Raw genomic sequence first — 20,627 nt, forward strand, 5'->3', positions numbered from 1 at the left:
CCGATGTCGCCATGCAATCTGCCAAGGACCATACCCTGGCCCGTGTTCTCAACTGGGTGTGGAGAGGGTGGCCAGAGGGCCGCTTGACTGAGGAGTTCCAGCTGTTCAGCTCCTGGCAGCACAAATTTTCTGTACATAAGGGCTGCCTACTGTGGGGGAACTGAGTTGTTATTCCGCCCAAGCTATGACAGCTAGTTCTCAAGGCACTGGACATCGGCCACCCAGGCATCATGTGCATGAAGGCACTCACCTGCAGCTGTGTCTGGTGGCCCTACATGGACAAAGCAATTGAAGGGTGGGTCCGTACCTGCCACCCGTGCCAAGAGTCGCATCCCGCTCCAGCCCAAGCTCTAATTCACCATGGTCCCACCTCCATGTAGATTTTGCAGGGCCATTCCAAGGATAAGTGTTCCTGATAATGGTGGACTCCTCCGAGTGGTTAGAGGTTGTTCCAGTATCCACCATGTTCACCATCATTGTCATTCGGGCACTCTGTCACCTCTTTGCAACACACGGACTTTCAGTCACTATCGTCAACGGGGCCCAGTTCACGGCGGCAGAGTTCCAACAGTTCCTGGCTGACAACGTCATCTGGCACATCATGTCTGCTCCATTTCACTCTTCAACCAATGGGCAGGCAGAGCGAATGGTGAGAATGACAAAGGACAGTCTCCGCAGGATCATACTGGGAGACTGGCATGCTCGATTGGCTGCGTTCTTACTACAGCAGCACATGATGCCCCACTCTGCCACAGGGCGTAGCCCAGTGGAACTCCTGATACACAGAAGGCTCACTACCACACTCGACAGACTGCATCCATACCTGTCACCGGAAGAGCCACAGCAACTCGCAGGAGAGGGAAGAACATTCCAACCAGGAGATTTGCTCTACGCCCGGAACTACGGCAATGGCCCAACCTGGTTGCCAGCATCAGTGCAAAGAGCGACTGGACCAGTGTCTTATAGGGTGCTCATGGTTGATGGCCGGGAGTTGCGTCACCATCTGGATCAGCTAAGATGAAGATGGCCAGAAAGAGCAATGGTAGATGGAGACATCCCTGCAGCCAGCACTCTGGAATTCATGGAAGCACCCAGCGCAGAAGGGACTCCTGTACAGCCAATTCCAGATCTGACAATGACTCCACATCCAGAGGCCAACAACGCTATGGGGAGTTCTCCAGGATTGTGTTCCGGCCTTACTGTGGCACTAGCACTACAGCAATCTATGGCTGCGGATTCACACACTTCTACAGAGGGAAATGGACTGCGGCGTTCTCAGAGGAAGCAGGCTCCACCCCGCTATCTAAAGGACTATATATGTCACCAGGTTCAATCCTGACTTAGGGGTGAGGGGTGTAGTATACAGGGAGCTTCAAGTAAAAAGGCTTTCATAGCAAGGTTCCATACAGCTGCATTCCGATTGGCTGTGTTGTTGAGCTGGCCAATCAGGATTTCCCTACAGACTAATGAACTAGCGAACAGGGTTTCTGGATACTGGATGTTTGCTATTGGTTGAGTTTAAGGGTGGGCGTGTTCTGGAGGGGAGTTGAGTGTTCTATAATTGCTGTTTTGATGTTTGTGCTTTGAGTGGTGATGTTCCCGTTAATAAAAGAGTTATTGGCAAGAACTGTTGTACCCACTACGTAAGAGCTGCCACAATAAATCTAGCCAAGATAGAGTCAGAGCAGACAGCACTCATCTGGGAAGAGAGTCCCTGGTAACAATGCTCCTAGAGATGAAGAGATATTCCACCTTGTATCAGACCAATGAATCCTGATCAGGATGATAAATGCAATTGCTGGTGAAACAGGTAAATGCAATTGCTGGTGAAACAGTTTGATTCTCACAGGAAAGTGGTCACATACCCTGATCAAAGTCTCAAATGGCCATATGGACCCCTCATGCCCTAGCTATGATTAATTACCAGTATTTGTAGGTGGTATGGTATAGTCCAATCTTGTCAAACCTCGGAAGCTAAGTAGGAACAGTACTTGAATGGGAGACCACCAAGGAAGACTGCAGGGGAAGGCACTGGTAAACCCTCTCTGCTTCTCACTTGTCTTGAAAACCCCTTGATAGGGCCACTGTAAGTCAGTTGTAACTTCACAGCCCTTTATACACACACATTTGTAGGACAATAACTTCAGATACAGCAACAAAGTTTCAATAACTTGGGTTCCATTCAGATGTCTCATGTAACTGTAATTAAGGAAAAATGTTCATGAAGAAACTGCAAAGTCCTCCTAGCTTTTCTACCTGTCTTGTTGCAGGAATGACTAGTACAAGCTTTGATGACATTAAAAAGTGACTGAACAAACCTGTGGAGGGTAGGCCTATGATCATAGTCAGTGTGTGGGTTTCTGAGTACCTGTTGCAGAGGATACAATGAGATGAGGGTTCATGTACTGCCATGAACTTTCCAAAGGTACCTGCTTAGTAGCGTTGCCTGTGCCCCATGTTTTTCCCCCACCACTGCTCAAGAGGCAGCTAGCAAAAAATGTTTTAAAACAAGCCACTCAGACAACAGTGTGCTGTCACTTCCAGGGAGTTTCCTGCAATTCCTAGAGAGGTGTGATATCATTTCTGGGTGACATCACACTGTTACTGACTGCCATTCCTATATTGCCCCCTCAGTCTCTTTCTCATTGCTGGGCTATGCCTGGCCATCCTAAAATCACTGTGGGAAACAGCATGCTGAACTAGATAAATCATTTGTTTTCAGCAGGGCTGCTTTTGTGTTCTTATCAAAAGAGAATATAATGTAGTTCCTCATATAAGATTTTTATACCTATTTCTTGAATGAACTGAAACCTTTTGAGGCCTGCAATTGTAGTTTTTAAGCCAGCACAAGAAGTGTGACATCACAATTAAGACACAAGCAAAAGACATCACAAATAAGTCATCACAAATAAGACTAGGCAAAATCCAAATGTTCTGGTATGTTTTCTGTAGAAACACCCTACCTTAGGCTAGGAATACAGATTGAAACTCTTCATCTAGTGTGTTTATTGTAGTTTCTTAATACAAATTTCATATTGAGTTTGGACTACTAAGTGGGGTTACTAAAAACATTCTAGTAGTAGTAAAGGAGCAAATGGTGGGAAATTTGTGGAAGAAAATTGAGGTATGCTTTTCTTGAATATTTGAAGAATTGGAATTCATGTGTTGCCAAGACAACAATTGCTGCAGAGAGGGTGGAAATCTAAATGGCTGGCAAAACTTTATTCAGTAAGTCAGCTATAACTCTATAAATTAAAGGTAACTTTATGCTTTTTAATGTGTGCATAAAGTGTAAATATTAAAGAACCAGTAAATACACACACACACACACACCATTAAGAACATGTTTTTTACACACATTAAGATTTGTAATTATTTTTATAATGTACTTTTAAGAGGCTGCACAAAAAGCTGCAAGTGAGTCAAAAACACCTTGACCATGTTCAACCAGGTGAACTGCTTATGACAATGTTAGTATTGAGGCACATAGATTATTTCATGCTAAATCAACAAAATTTGGCAGATGAGGGCTACATCATAGTAATTGAAATGTAGCTATAGCCAAAATAAAAATAATCACTGGAGGAAGGACCACTCCTATCCCAAAAAATTGTTCAAGGTCACATTTCCTGTAAAATGTATGCTCATTTGCATTGCCATAGAAAGATGTACAAGACTTGAAAGACTTGACTCTGAAATAGATTTGTAAATAATATGACTTACCATGACTGGGTTGTATGCTATTATTGTGTGGTCTATGACCGTAATAAAGATTGACTGAGACTTGACTCTGAAGCTCAAGAATCTTTTTGAAATGTAGAGTATAGTTTGCCAAAATGGAATAAATATTGTCCTAATTAACAATCATTTGGGAAATTTCAAAATTTCATGAATTCCCTCTCCCGTTATCTTCCATGAGCAAGTTTATGCAGTAAGTTTTAACTGTTTATTCACCTACTTATAATCAGTTCATAGATCCCATTTACTGTAATATTTTCATGTACACATGATATTTAGGGCTGCCAAATTTCTGAAACATACAAAAAATATTGTCCCTCCCCCATCATCGTGTATGCAAGGTAATGTTCAAAATACATTTCTTTGGTAATTTAGGGTGTGTTTAGAACTCCAAGAATAGCCATCCTTTATATTTTCAATGATTGTAATGTACATTGATATTAGGTATAAGGTTCATACATAAGATATAATTTTATAAATTTTCTGGTGGTAAGAATGTCACATCTGCATTTCAAGACATTTCTTTAAAATTCTGTACGGAACTGGTTTAGTTTTTTAGACCTCTTTTCCAGGAACCTTTTATGTTTCTTTTAAACGTCTTCAAAAGGTGCGCATGTGCACACACTAAACAAAGCAATTCATTGTACCAGATTTCCTATGGTACAGAACGTTCCTGTCGTGATGTAGAGACTCACTAAGAAGGGATTTTAAGAAATTCACACCCTAAGGAGGTAAAAATGGGTAAAATGTGTTTTCCCATAGGGATGCAGCTTCCCTGTGTGGCTGGCAGGCTTCTCCTCCCCCCACCCCGCCAACTGCAAACCTGGCCACTCTTCCCTGAGGTCATTTGCATATGTGGCCTGATTGGTCATCACCCCAACATTCTAAACAGCATGTAGTTGCTGTTGGGAGTAATTGAATGTGTCCTGAGGTAAAAATGCACCTCTTAGTCTTTCCCTCTAGGGTTGCCAATCTCCCTGTGCGGCCTGGCTTTCCTGTGTGGCTGGCAGGCTCCTGTCTGGTCACACCCTCCTCCTCCCTGATGGGTCAGCTGTGGAACTCTGTGTTCTGAGATAAAAATCAGGTAAAGGAAACTGCAGACAGTTGAAGAAAGACAGTACAAGACTCCTGAAAAGGGATTTTATATAAAAGTCAGTATGGCAATTAGGTTTTTAAATGTTCATGGAGAGATGGTGTAGGATCTTTCTAGTGGCCATTTCAAAGCGAACCTCTCACATGAACCTGCCGAAGTGCCCACCACACCACCCTTCCCTCAGTCCAACTCTACCTCACACCTCTCGCAGCCATCACCTCTAACTGTCACCAAGAAGCCTTCTGGCAGATGTTGTGCAAGATACACTCATGCTAAAAGGAGGAAGCAACTTAGAGATACAGCAAAGAAATATGCACATCCTACTCCTGCAGTGCACCGAGCAGAAGTGGCCAAGTATCAGCAAGATCACCCTGAGGTGGACAGAGTAGCAGAGTCTCTCTATGAGCAAAGCAATCCTGGAAGATGTAGAGAGGTGCTCACTTTCATGGAAGGTCAAGGCTCACTCAGGCAAGGCATATGATCCTTCGCTACATTCAAGCTGCCTCTTAACCTCAGCCATGCAGAAACACCCCTGTTCAGCATCTCAAAACAAAGCAACATGGCCCAAGTGCTGTGGAACTGTAAGCTCATTATTTGGGATGAGAGCACCATGGTGCTTAAGGAGGGTTTTGAGGCACTGAGCATATCCCTCAAAGATGTCAGGGACAATGAGAGAGTGATGGGGGAACTCACCATCACTCTCTCATTGCCCCCGCTGGCTGGAGACTTCTGGCAGACTCTTCCAGTAGTCCCAAGGGGAACTAGAGCTGACAAGGTTACCATGTGTGTCAAGGCATAATATCTGTGGCCCCTCATCAGAAAACTCTCACTAAAAAAGAACATGAGGGTCCACTTGAGAGATGAGGTGTCCACTGGGGAATTCTCTGAAGTTCTACTAAAAATAGGGAATGGAACATATCCCAAGTCCAAGGGAAAGGTGACCATCCCTGCAGGCCTGGGCACAGTAGTGACGACTCTAGCAGACCTAACAAGCACGATATACCATGATATCGTCACTATCACAGAGAAGTCCATGGACTGGCTGTGAAAGCATGCCATTCTGACCCCCAGGAATGACAAGGCTGCCATCATTAATGAAATACAACTTCCTCGAAGGGGCAGAAATTGAGTACAGATCTGTGGACTCAGTGGTGCAAATGGATGATGCGGTCCACTACCCTGTGGAGTTCTTCAACATGCTCAACCCTCCTGGCTTCCCAGCCCACAAGCTTCTCCTCATAGTGGGGGCTCCAGTGATGCTGCTCCAGAACCTCAACCCATCTGAACTCTGCAATGGCACCAGACTACAAGTGAAAGCCTCCACAGGAACATCATCAAGGCCACATTGTTCACCGGCAGTGCTCATGGGGAGTGGGTGTTCATACCACACATACCATTCATACCATCAGATAACAGTTCAGGAGTTCAGGAGACTGCAGTTCCCCCTCAAGGTCTGCTTTGCTATGACAATCAACAAGTCCCAGGGGTAGATACTGAAGGTGGCAGGAATTGACTTGAGAGAGGACTGCTTCTCACATGGGCAGTTCTATGTGACCTGCTCCAGAGTGAGCTCACCCAGCAGCCTGGTGATCCTAGCACCTGAGGGGAAAACCACCAATGAGGTCTACAAAGAGGTCCTTCAGTACAAAAAAAAAGTTGTATGTATTTTTTACTTTATTTATTGCACTACTATCTTTTCCTTTTAAAATCTCTTCAATAAATGTTACATTTCGAAGTTTACTTCATCAGTTTTTGGCATCAACATGCTTCGCGTTATTCAAACACTTTTGAGAAGTTCGGGTACTATGCTATCATACTACAAAACCAACTCAACCCTGCCCCCCCCCAACTAAAAAATTTTACAGACCCATAAATATTATGACTGGGTTTAAAGTAGTTAAACACCATGGCGAAGCATGGGTATCAAGCTAGTAACTAATAAAGCAGCTACCTTAGAGAAACTACTAATGGCTGATCTGTGCTTCTAAAATAAGAAGAACCTAGGCTGAAATTTTCTTAGAAGCCTTAACCCCAGAGCTGTTGAACATATGAAGCTTCCATTCTAGACTATTGGGCCATCTAGTTCAATAGTTCAAATCACAGCTTTAAATGAGGGTTCTGTCTTTTAAAGCTCTTTTTATACTTAGCTTCCAGCCTAAGGAGAACTATTTCATGAATAATATTTTAAGCTGCTGAATGTTGTTTAATGTTGTTTTTATGCCTGGATTAGACTGGGAATCTTTTTCACGCAAAGCACGTGCTTTCACTGAGCTGCTATACTTCTCTTCATTTTATACTACACACCATGGATTCTCTGATCTTATTAAATCACATGTTCTAGTTCTGAGCTCTGGCATCATAAACAAGTTCCAGGGTTGCCATCATGACTCCCAGCTGAAATTAGCCCCACTATTGCTTTCTGGTCTTTAGGTATTATCAGAAGCTACCACTTTACTCCCTTGCTATCACTACTGCTTATAATACATTGCTCAACAAACAGCAAATGAATTTCTTTGTAACAAACAATGGGAAATGGGGGAATTTGACTGGTACTAAATCTGAAATATAGTAGGCATGAGAGAAGCTAAAATTATCCTCTGGAAATTGTAACAAAATGCCTGTTTTGTTAGCAAGTTAATTGCAAACATCTGCACTTTATTTTTAGATTTAAATTTGCAACTATATTTCTTAGTCCTACGACTGTCAGTATTACTGTAAATTATGCATAACAATGGAAAATAATTAAACAGAGCCATTAGGAAATGCTGTTGTGGAAAATAAAAGCTTACATGCTTTTAAATAAGCTGCTGCTATTCTCTCTGTCTTTCATCCTTCAGTCTTTGTCTTACTGAATTCCAAATATGGGCCTGTGCAACTAAAAGTATTTGTATACAAATGACTCTGATTTAATCCTTCAGGAGAAAAGAGAGCTATTTCAGTTCAAACGATTCTTGGGCCTATTAGCAACAATGCAGAGATAAAAAGAGAGGGTCTATTTGCTCATCAAAGCTGTGATGGGACAATGGGGACCATTTTAAATAGCAGGTGGGAGCTGTGAGTTGAATTTGGCAGGGAGCCATTTGAGAAAGTTTTGTCAAGCCAGTATCTATCAGTGTTGAAATATAAGCTTCCCACATAGAAAAAATGTATCATTTTTGGCATGGTAGAAGGGATGATTTTAAAAATAATCTCATTGGCTGCTTCCACATGGTGTGTGTTTGAGAAAATACATGCCCATTGCAGAACCAGTGGGTGGCATTTGAACATGTGGGAATAATGTCCCACTGATATCCCTCTCACCCTTTCCTTCTGTCATGTTGGCCTAGAAGCACCAATGCAGTGACAATTGCAGCAGCTTCCCCAAGGCCTAGCAACCCCCCTTCCCCTTTCCAGCTATGAATTAACCCATTAAAGGCCTAAACAAGGGGAAGGAAATACAGAGGTTAGCTTTGCCATTTGGAATTCAGAAACAGCAATAAAATGCATCTAAAATAATAGAGAAGAAAACTATTCTCAATTTTTATTCTTGCAATTATTTTGTAATGTCTTATGAACTTCTAACATTTTTGAGTGTGAAAGGATTACAATTCTAGGCAAGTGTAACAGGGAAGAAACCATGCAATCAAGCAGTGAGAATTTTCCTGTTTTGCAGAAAGGAATAAAACATTATGTTTCCATGCTGCTTTCTAGAAGAGAAGTTCATTGCTGGTACATTTTTTATCTTGCTTCGATGGTGAAGTATTCTCAGTCACTTTGGAGAATATTTTCTTTAACCTCCATGTGCTTGTAAAATCTGGAGAGTGAGGACATTGATGGATGAAGGTCTTCTTGAGGCTTGACATCTAGTTTTGGAGAGGCAGTAGGGAATGTAAGTAGACTGGTACAAAGCCGGACAAGGGCAGAATTGCCTGTTAACCACACAGATGAGAGATTTTCAGAATCTGAAAGTTCATTCTGAAACTCTAATCAGGGATGAGACAAGAAAGCTTTCAAATGGAGCCCTTTGAACTCTCCCACCCCACTCAGAGATTTAGGCTGAGAAATCTCCAAATCTTTTCCAGCCTGAACATAAATGACACTTTATTAGGATTATGGCTCTGTACTTTCTGTAGCTATATTTCTTTCTTTCTTCCAGTGTAAACGCAGGTATGAAGGGGTATGACCTTTCCTAGAGAAGGGAGCACAAGAGCTTCTACTTTAATCTTTTGGATTTTGGTTGTTCATAGCCTTCTGAAACTTTCACCTTTTGAGGGCTTTTTTCATAGTATGGCCTCTTTCTGAAGGCAAAATAATTTGTTTCGGATTTTGTGTGATTTTTGTGTAAGCTTAAAGAAAAGTGATTCAGTTGTTGCAAATGCAATATGAAACCAATGATGGAGCAAAACACAGGTTTTGCTTGTAACAGGACATTCTTTTGCAACCTTTCCGTGAACTGAAAACATCTTTCTTTAAATCTTGTATCTGAATGAAGAGGTGTAGTCTGGATTCCAAACAGTTGAGTATGCAAGGCCTTTAGGTCCCTCTCCTGAGCAGCTGCTCTGAACTCTGTAGAACCTTTTAGAGAGGAATCAGATGCAGAAGCCGCAGTGTGAGAGAAAAACGCCACATTTGTACACATCAGGTACTTTTGATGCTGGCCCACCACTGGTGCCAGGGTTTCTGGCGCCCGCGGCCACCCCCACGTGTGCACTCACGTAGTGTGCATGCACACCCCCGGACTGCGTGATGATGTCACCACATGATGACATCATCATGCAGCAAAGCTGGTGGCTGGGACGGCGTGCGGAGACTGCCCGTGCTCCACATGCTGCCCCGTCCACCTGCTGTGCCTGGCCTATGGCTGCTGTGCCCAGCTGGGGGCATGTGGTGGCGATGGCGGTGGCGGTGTGGGGCTGGCCTGCTGCAGCAGCTGCAGGCCAGGCATGGCAACTCCGTGGCACGCCCCTCCACCCCCGGCACCCCCTCTGGCAGCCCCTTCGGCATCCCAGCACCTGCGGTGCCCGCCTCACCACCTCAATAGTGGCGCTGGCCCTGTTCTGGCCAGAGAACCACTTTGGTTTAGTGGTTAAGAGCAGCAGGACTCTTGAGAACCGGGTTTGATTCCCCACTCCTCCACTTGAAGCCAGCTGGGTGACCTTGGGTCAGTCACAGCTTCTAGGAGCTCTCTCAGCTCCACCCACCTCACAGGGTGTTATAGGGATAATAATAACATATGTATTGTCGAAGGCTTTCACGGCCGGAGAACGATGGTTGTTGGGGGTTTTCCGGGCTGTATTGCCGTGGTCTTGGCATTGTAGTTCCTGACGTTTCGCCAGCAGCTGTGGCTGGCATCTTCAGAGGTGTAGCACCAAAAGACAGAGATCTCTCAGTGTCACAGTGTGGAAAAGATGTAGGTCATTTGTATCTACTCAGGAGGGGTGGGGTTGAGCTGAGTCATTCTGTAAGAGTTTCCCAGGGTGTGGAATGCTAATGGCGGGAGGCTTCACTGTATCCTGAGGAGGTTCTTTTGCATATGAATTGGTGCTTGATGTGCTAATCTTCTCTGCAGGGCTATTGTCGGGTGTGGAGTGTTTTGTTGGCCTGGTGTTTTTCAGAACTGGAGCCCATGCTCTGTTCATTCTTAAGGTTTCTTCTTTCCTGTTGAAGTTTTGCTTATGCTTGTGAATTTCAATGGCTTCCCTGTGCAGTCTGACAAAGTAGTTGGAAGTGTTGTCCAGTATTTTGGTGTCCTGGAATAAGATACTGTGCCCTGTTTGAGTTAGGCTATGTTCAGCCACTGCTGATTTTTCAGGCTGTCCAAGTCTGCAGTGTCTTTCATGTTCTTTTATTCTTGTCTGGATGCTACGCTTTGTGGTCCCGATGTAAACTTGTCCACAGCTGCAGGGTATACGGTATACTCCTGCAGAGGTGAGGGGGTCTCTGCTGTCTTTTGCTGATCGTAGCATCTGTTGTATTTTTCGGGTGGGTCTGAATACTGCTTGAAGGTTGTGCTTTTTCATAAGCTTTCCCATCTGATCAGTAATTCCTTTGATATATGGCAAAAACACTTTTCCTGTAGGTGACTGTTTTTCCTTGGTTGTTTGATTCATCCTGGGTTTGATTGCTCTTCGGATTTCATTTCTGGAGTAGCCATTTGCTTGAAGTGCGTGGTTTAGATGATTAATTTCCTCATTGAGAAAGCGCAGCTCACATATCCGTCTTGCACGATCCACTAATGTTTTCATTATGCCTCTTTTCTGTCGGGGGTGGTGATTGGAGTTTTTGTGTAAGTACCGATCAGTATGAGTTGGTTTCCTGTAGACCTTGTGACCTAACTGAAAGTTTGCTTTGCGGATGACCAAGGTATCCAGGAATGAGAGTTTTCCCTCACTTTCTTTCTCCATTGTGAATTGTATGTTCAGGTGGATGTTGTTGAGATGATTCAAAAACGCCATCAATTCTTCCTCCCCATGGCTCCAAATGATGAATGTATCATCCACAAACCAGAACCATACACTGGGTTTGTGGGGTGCTGATTCTAGAGCTGTTTTTTCAAAATGTTCCATGTAGAAGTTTGCTATAACTGGGCTGAGTGGGCTCCCCATGGCCACCCCATCCATCTGTTCATAGAATTCGTTGTCCCATTGGAAGTAACTGGTTGTCAGACAATGATGGAATAAGGCTGTTACATCCTCTGGGAAAATCTGATTAATCAGTGCAATAGTGTCTTTTACTGGAACCTTGGTAAACAGGGATACAACATCAAAACTGACAAGTATGTCTTGTGGATTGAGTTTCAGAGAACTGATTTTGTTGATGAAATCTGCTGAATCTTTGATGTAAGACGAGGTTTTCCCGATGTGGTCCTGCAGGAGATCTGCCAGATGTCTAGCTAATTCATATGTCGGTGAACCAATGGCACTCACAATGGGTCGGAGTGGGACTGAATCTTTATGTATTTTGGGGAGTCCATATAGTCTAGGTGGCTGTGCTTCAGTCTTGCATAGTTTGCTGTGCGTGTCGGGATGTAGTGAGGAATTCTTGATCAGCGCATTTGTTAGCCTGGTGATTTTGCAAGTGGGATCTCGTTTTAGTTTTTTGTAGGTGGAGGGGTCCAGGAGTTCCTTAATCTTCTTTTTGTATTCCTCCGTTTTCATGATCACTGTAGCATTGCCTTTATCAGCTGGTAGAATGATGATGTCTGGATCTGCATTGAGGGTCTTGGTGGCATTTCTCTCCTTGCGTGTTATATTGCTGGTGGGAAGCTTTGCCTTTCGTAGAATCCTGGCTGTCTCTCCTCTTATTTCCTCAGCTTCCTCTTCAGGTAGATGACGGATGGCAGCTTCTACATTTGCAATGATGTCTTCCACAGGAATTCTGGTGGGGGTGACTGCAAAGTTTCCTCCCTTAGCCAAGATGGAGGTTTCTTCTGGTGAGAGTTGACGGTCTGTCAGATTGATGACAATGCGTGCATTGTCGAGCATTGGGCTTGTCTGTCTTTTTTCCTGTAGTTTGTTAAACTTCTGCTTCTGTCTGGATGTGTGGTTGGTAAACACTTGTTCCATCTTCCTGTAGGTGAGATTATCGACCTTGTCCCAATCCTGACTTCTCATTTTATGGCTGGTGTTGATATGCAAGCAAAATAGCTCCCTGTCTGTGGCAGCAAGTTCTCTGCGGGTAGTGTCGATTCTCTCACGTAAGAGGGCCTGTTCTAGACGGTCATAAATGCGGTTCGCCTGTGTGGTTTTGAAGATTCTTTTAGTTGTGAGAAAAGATGGAATGGTTCTTGTGTCCCTGCAGCGTAGAAGAAAGGTCAAAGAACAGAGTAGATGTGCTTTCTTGTTCCGAAGTGTTTCCAATCTTCGAGTCTGTTGGAATGTTTCCTCCCCGTAGAGGTGTTCGATGTATTGTTGAAGGCTTTCACGGCTGGAGAACGAAGGTTGTTGGGGGTTTTCCGGGCTGTATTGCCGTGGTCTTGGCATTGTAGTTCCTGACGTTTCGCCAGCAGCTGTGGCTGGCATCTTCAGAGGTGTAGCACCAAAAGACAGAGATCTCTCAGTGTCACAGTGTGGAAAAGATGTAGGTCCTGAGTAGATACAAATGACCTACATCTTTTCCACACTGTGACACTGAGAGATCTCTGTCTTTTGGTGCTACACCTCTGAAGATGCCAGCCACAGCTGCTGGCGAAACGTCAGGAACTACAATGCCAAGACCACGGCAATACAGCCCGGAAAACCCCCAACAACCTTCGTTCTCCAGCCGTGAAAGCCTTCAACAATACATCGAACACCTCTACGGGGAGGAAACATTCCAACAGACTCGAAGATTGGAAACACTTCGGAACAAGAAAGCACATCTACTCTGTTCTTTGACCTTTCTTCTACGCTGCAGGGACACAAGAACCATTCCATCTTTTCTCACAACTAAAAGAATCTTCAAAACCACACAGGCGAACCGCATTTATGACCGTCTAGAACAGGCCCTCTTACGTGAGAGAATCCACACTACCCGCAGAGAACTTGCTGCCACAGACAGGGAGCTATTTTGCTTGCATATCAACACCAGCCATAAAATGAGAAGTCAGGATTGGGACAAGGTCGATAATCTCACCTACAGGAAGATGGAACAAGTGTTTACCAACCACACATCCAGACAGAAGCAGAAGTTTAACAAACTACAGGAAAAAAGACAGACAAGCCCAATGCTCGACAATGCACGCATTGTCATCAATCTGACAGACCGTCAACTCTCACCAGAAGAAACCTCCATCTTGGCTAAGGGAGGAAACTTTGCAGTCACCCCCACCAGAATTCCTGTGGAAGACATCATTGCAAATGTAGAAGCTGCCATCCGTCATCTACCTGAAGAGGAAGCTGAGGAAATAAGAGGAGAGACAGCCAGGATTCTACGAAAGGCAAAGCTTCCCACCAGCAATATAACACGCAAGGAGAGAAATGCCATCAAGACCCTCAATGCAGATCCAGACATCATCATTCTACCAGCTGATAAAGGCAATGCTACAGTGATCATGAAAACGGAGGAATACAAAAAGAAGATTAAGGAACTCCTGGACCCCTCCACCTACAAAAAACTAAAACGAGATCCCACTTGCAAAATCACCAGGCTAACAAATGCGCTGATCAAGAATTCCTCACTACATCCCGACACGCACAGCAAACTATGCAAGACTGAAGCACAGCCACCTAGACTATATGGACTCCCCAAAATACATAAAGATTCAGTCCCACTCCGACCCATTGTGAGTGCCATTGGTTCACCGACATATGAATTAGCTAGACATCTGGCAGATCTCCTGCAGGACCACATCGGGAAAACCTCGTCTTACATCAAAGATTCAGCAGATTTCATCAACAAAATCAGTTCTCTGAAACTCAATCCACAAGACATACTTGTCAGTTTTGATGTTGTATCCCTGTTTACCAAGGTTCCAGTAAAAGACACTATTGCACTGATTAATCAGATTTTCCCAGAGGATGTAACAGCCTTATTCCATCATTGTCTGACAACCAGTTACTTCCAATGGGACAACGAATTCTATGAACAGATGGATGGGGTGGCCATGGGGAGCCCACTCAGCCCAGTTATAGCAAACTTCTACATGGAACATTTTGAAAAAACAGCTCTAGAATCAGCACCCCACAAACCCAGTGTATGGTTCTGGTTTGTGGATGATACATTCATCATTTGGAGCCATGGGGAGGAAGAATTGATGGCGTTTTTGAATCATCTCAACAACATCCACCTGAACATACAATTCACAATGGAGAAAGAAAGTGAGGGAAAACTCTCATTCCTGGATACCTTGGTCATCCGCAAAGCAAACTTTCAGTTAGGTCACAAGGTCTACAGGAAACCAACTCATACTGATCGGTACTTACACAAAAACTCCAATCACCACCCCCGACAGAAAAGAGGCATAATGAAAACATTAGTGGATCGTGCAAGACGGATATGTGAGCTGCGCTTTCTCAATGAGGAAATTAATCATCTAAACCACGCACTTCAAGCAAATGGCTACTCCAGAAATGAAATCCGAAGAGCAATCAAACCCAGGATGAATCAAACAACCAAGGAAAAACAGTCACCTACAGGAAAAGTGTTTTTGCCATATATCAAAGGAATTACTGATCAGATGGGAAAGCTTATGAAAAAGCACAACCTTCAAGCAGTATTCAGACCCACCCGAAAAATACAACAGATGCTACGATCAGCAAAAGACAGCAGAGACCCCCTCACCTCTGCAGGAGTATACCGTATACCCTGCAGCTGTGGACAAGTTTACATCGGGACCACAAAGCGTAGCATCCAGACAAGAATAAAAGAACATGAAAGACACTGCAGACTTGGACAGCCTGAAAAATCAGCAGTGGCTGAACATAGCCTAACTCAAACAGGGCACAGTATCTTATTCCAGGACACCAAAATACTGGACAACACTTCCAACTACTTTGTCAGACTGCACAGGGAAGCCATTGAAATTCACAAGCATAAGCAAAACTTCAACAGGAAAGAAGAAACCTTAAGAATGAACAGAGCATGGGCTCCAGTTCTGAAAAACACCAGGCCAACAAAACACTCCACACCCGACAATAGCCCTGCAGAGAAGATTAGCACATCAAGCACCAATCCATATGCAAAAGAACCTCCTCAGGATACAGTGAAGCCTCCCGCCATTAGCATTCCACACCCTGGGAAACTCTTACAGAATGACTCAGCTCAACCCCACCCCTCCTGAGTAGATACAAATGACCTACATCTTTTCCACACTGTGACACTGAGAGATCTCTGTCTTTTGGTGCTACACCTCTGAAGATGCCAGCCACAGCTGCTGGCGAAACGTCAGGAACTACAATGCCAAGACCACGGCAATACAGCCCGGAAAACCCCCAACAACCATCAATAATAACATACTCCATAACCCACTCTGAGTGGGCATTAAGTTGTCCTGAAGGGCGGTATATAAATTGAATGTTATTGTTGTTGTTATTAAAATGATAAAATAAAAGTTTACTCAAAAGTAAATATCAATAGAACTTACACCTGCATAATCTTTCTCATGGTAGATGAGAAGAGAAATTATTTCCCATTAATTGATGCTTGTTGTCTTGAATATAATCTTATTTCTGCTATTGTTCTGCTTAATTTGAGAGGGAAACATCCTATTTCTTTGGCTGAAGTGAGCATTAGAACATATCAACATCTCTCATCACATATTCATTCCAAAGGAGTAGCCATGTTTGTCACAGTAAAAACAGAAAGTAGTTTTGTAGCACTTTAAATACAAGGAGATTTATGGTGACATCGGCTTTCTTGGGCTAGAATCCAGTGAAAACTTATGCCATAATAAATATTTTAGTCTTTAAAGTGCCATAAGACTTCTCCCGCCCCAAATGGACTGGTCTTTCTGCTAGGTTTTAAGGATGTGCTTTTTATGGAATTTTTTTTTTGCAAGGGGGGGGGTAACCTTCCTTGCTCCATTTCTGTGGAAAAACAGCAGTATCTGCTAGAAAAAAATCTAATAACAAGCATCCAACCAGTACTTTGCTATCATTTCAAGGAGTGTAATTATATTGTAGTTACCTGTCCACTGTGACAGGAACTGCTTTCTGGACCATCTAGAAGTGCTCCATTGGAGGCTGTGTGAGATTTGCTGTTCAAAGTCATTGTCTTTGCCAGAATCTAGATTCTGATGTTTATGAACTTATCCATGATTTTGTAGAAACATAAATGTAATTTTCCAAGCTGCAACTGATATGTTACAGTATGCAAAATTAAAGATGCTTCAATGCTGATGGCATCTAATGATGTCACCAAAATCTGTTTCATAAAAATTTACCAGAGAGTGCCTCCCCCCCCACTTTTGCGTGTACACATTCATGAGTTCTCTATTCATTGGCTGAAGAAAGGGAAAAGTATAACATAGGACACAGAATTGGATTTCAATTTAATTTGTGTTTAATATGCAGTCAGAACTTTACTAGTCAAGACTCAACTTGAAACATATTCATTTCCTACCTAATAAATACACCTAATACCGACGGAGCTATGCCAGACATTCAACAATTGTGAGAAATCTTCTAATCCAACAGTTATTCTGTCTTGTAAATTTTCATTTTCCCATGTGGAAGGGGCAGTGAGGAACTGCACAACTCATCAGGAATGTTCCAGTAGGAGCAAAATGGGAGTGAGGGGGGGAATCAGCATTGTGCCATTAATAGCTGCTTGACATGCAAAAATCAGCCAATGAAGCTTCTCGCTGCTTCTCACTGCACCTAGCTCCCCACCTGTATTTCTTCTAAAGTTTATACATCAGCCTAGACAGGACAAAAGGCATAAGAGTAAACTGTAACATTTCAGACAGTACAAGGTCACTTCTGTGAGCTTCAAAGAAAAGAGGTAAGACAGCTGTGTTCTCAGCTCCTCAGGCTGCTTGAGGAATGAAAGTGATGGTTAGAGCATTTGCAAAATGAAATCAAGATACAGCATTAGCAGTGGTTCACCACCTAGAAAAATGACATGGATGTAGGGGTACACAGACATGACAGCAGCATTATACCTGCAGAGTTTAGCTGACAAGTGGATGACCATACAGTCTGTAGAATAGATCTCGCAATCTTATCTACAGGCCATACTCTGCATTGCTAGGCTGAGGGAGCATGTTCTTAGGGCTTTTAAAATTCCTCTAAATGTTTTAAATAGACCAGCATTCCTCTCAGAAAACTGATACCCAAGGCGGGTAACAACAATAAAAGCCACACATTGCAAAAGTGTCAAATAATAACTGTGAAAATGGCCTGCAACAAGAAGTTTAAATGGAGAGTCCAAGCCATTACTCATTTCATTTTAATTCATTAAGGGCTTGTTCTTCTACTCTGTTGGACCATCTTGATGCTAACTTACTTGGTCTGAATGGCCAACACTTTTCACTCTCATTTATCGGAATACGTACATGAGAGGGATAATTTCCAGCAGTTGTTTTTATGTTTCACCAGTACCACTAAGCACAGTCAGTTGAAGTAAACGAGGTTAGAAGGGTGCAAGGTTGCTTGCCCCGGTTTGGATGCTGTTGGGATGTGGGGTTTTTTCCTGCTTCTCCACAGCATTTGATGCTTATGAGCACCTCCTGGGTTTTTCCAGACTTTCATGCAATCTTTTCTAAACTCAATTTGTTGTGATATTTTAGGAAGCTTGCAGTGATGTCAAGGCAGCATCCACATGAGCAGAACTGTCTCATTCTCATCAGAACCATTTTCCTTGCCCAGCCTGTCATCCCCCCTGAAAAAAACATTTTTCTTTTTTGTTTAAAATCAGCAATTGACATACCTTTATAGCAGTTTTAGCTTTTCACAAGAGCCTCTAGCACCTATCATTGTGGTGATGCACAGTGTCTTTTTGTGATGGTATTCACTGGTACTGAGTTCTGGCACCTTTGGGGATGGGGGTCTCCCAAGACTGAGAGGAGGGGAATGAGTGGAAATCAGCACAACATTATATTTGGATATAAATAAAAAGTCATATCTTTTCATTAAAGTGTCTAGAGGCTTTTTTTTAAAAAAGGACCCTGAGGATTCAGATCCTGATAGATAAATTGTTATAATACGTCAATTGCTGAATTTGAACACACAAAGAACAAGCCCTCTGGTTGCCATGGAGGACAGGGAAAGAGAAAATACCACATGGAAGTCTAGTTGTGCTGTATTGGCAGCCTCAGCAACAATGGGGAAACCACATAAGCCTGTCCCAAAGTGGAAAACATGCAAGTTATGTTAGGATGCTGCTGCAAGACTTTCCCAAATCTTACAGTGCAAGGTTTGGAAAAATCTAGCAGACAGCTACAAGAATATGCTAGGGAATTAGGCTATTGTGTTTTAATAGCTGTAGCTTGTTTCATTGTTGATATTTGAAGTTTGTCCTATTAGGGAGACTGTAGTCCGTTGCTGGCAGACTAGAGTAGGGATATGCGCTCAGATATATCCAGTCCAAAAATATATCCAAAAAAATCAACTTATCAGAATTTATATTTGGGGCCAGATCAATATTCAAGATTCTTGCTTATACCAGTATTCAGATCCTGAATATTCCCAGAAATATTTGGGAATAATCTGTGCCAGCATTTTAAAGATTGCCGCAAGTTGCAGCTTGTGTGTGTGTGTGTGTGTGCAGGTTTCCCAAGCAAAAGGTGGGTGAGCGGCTGGGAGGTGGGCCTCACAAACAAATGGCATTGCATGTTAGGGGAAGCTCTAAGTTCTGTACAGTCATAACAATTCTCATAGAAAAGCTGGTCTGCCCTGACCCCCATTTCAGAGTGCTTCGGTCTGTTTGTGCCTTGGACCCTCTTATTGTGTGCAGGGATTAAAATGTTATTTAATGATTCCCCCTTTTTTTCTTGTGGGGATGGGTAAGAAAGGGAGTCTCTTTCTTTCTTTCTTTCTTTCTTTCTTTCTTTCTTTCTTTCTTTCTTTCTTTCTTTCTTTCTTTCTTTCTTTCTTTCTTTCTTTCTTTCTTTCTTTCTTTCTTTTCTGAAGTGGATGCTTGAAGGGAAGAGAGCCTTTGTTTGGTTCTATTTTCCTTTGTTTTTGTTTTATGCCAGGTTCCCCAGGCCTGACTCAGGTTCCCCACAGCCACATAGCAGCTGTGGGAAAGGCTGTTAAAAAATTAAGGAGAACCCAAACAGCCTTAGAATGCCATCATAGAAGGGAAGAAAGGCTCCTCTCTGCCCCCTCAAGCTGTTTTGCAAAATAGCAAGCAGTAAAGGGTCTGTTTTTGCTGTTCCACATATTCTTTACACGTGGAGCATAGAAAACAGGGAAATACCCGCCTCCCATGCTAATTTTGACATGGGAAATGGCTTGCAAGGGGAGGCAGGAGCTCTTCCTTCCCCTGAGGAGCGATCTGGGGACATTTGGGCTCTCCTTTATTTTTTAACAGCCATTCCCCTCAGCTGCTACATGGCTGCAGGAAACACGGTTTGGTCTGCGGAACTCAGACCCAACTCTTTAAAAACCTGTTTGTCTAACTTGACTCTTGGTAACTAGCCTTCCTGGATTTTGTGATCTTTTGCCTCAGAAAGAGAATTTTGCAGTGATGGGAGAAAATGCTTCAGGCAGAATTTTCTAACTCTTTGCAGGCTCTGGATTTTGCAACCTTAACCAGGCTTAGCATTATAATGCAGTTATGAAGGTAAGCATTATGAAAACTCTGCCGTGTTTGGCTAATGGTGGCATTAAAATATAAACTTTTGCTGCATTAGCTGAAGCATGGAATATCTCCACTCTGCTAGCCTTAAAACACCCAATAAAACCAAAGCCCTTGACTTTATTGCAAGTTTGCTTCACTAATGGCAATGTTGTGCCGCAGAGATAAAGCCAGGATCGCACTACTTGCTGTTTTATGGATCCTACAATGAAATCCTTGTTTTTCTAAGAGAACATTGAAAAGTCAACGCCTGATAATGAGTTTGCTCTAATTCATTAAGGAACATATCTTACACCTTAAAAACCTTTACCTTGTGTTCACTTGTTTTGCATCACAGAATGAGGATAGTTAATGGTGCGGAGTGCAGACACTTGCCTTTGATTGTAGCATCAGCCAGAACAACACAGTTGCATGACTCTTCTTGTTCCTTTTCAGACATATGCCATAGATGGAATTCTGAAGCCACTTAATTTGGAGACGTCTGAATTCAGTTGGTTGGCTGCCAAACAGCAGAGCTTCTCTGGGAGTATCCACATGACATTTTGGTCTAATTGTGCTCCAGGTGTCATTTCCCTCTCCAATATGTTCATAGGCTGGG

General features: G+C 43.2%; 1 pseudogene; it reads left to right on the forward strand.

Annotated features, from left to right (window-relative positions):
- Nucleotides 1-275: 275 nt before the first annotated feature.
- Nucleotides 276-1,021, forward strand: LOC129335127 (uncharacterized protein K02A2.6-like; annotated as a pseudogene).
- Nucleotides 1,022-20,627: the final 19,606 nt, after the last annotated feature.

Source organism: Eublepharis macularius, chromosome 8, assembly GCF_028583425.1.
Source record: "Eublepharis macularius isolate TG4126 chromosome 8, MPM_Emac_v1.0, whole genome shotgun sequence".
Lineage (NCBI taxonomy): Eukaryota > Metazoa > Chordata > Lepidosauria > Squamata > Eublepharidae > Eublepharis > Eublepharis macularius.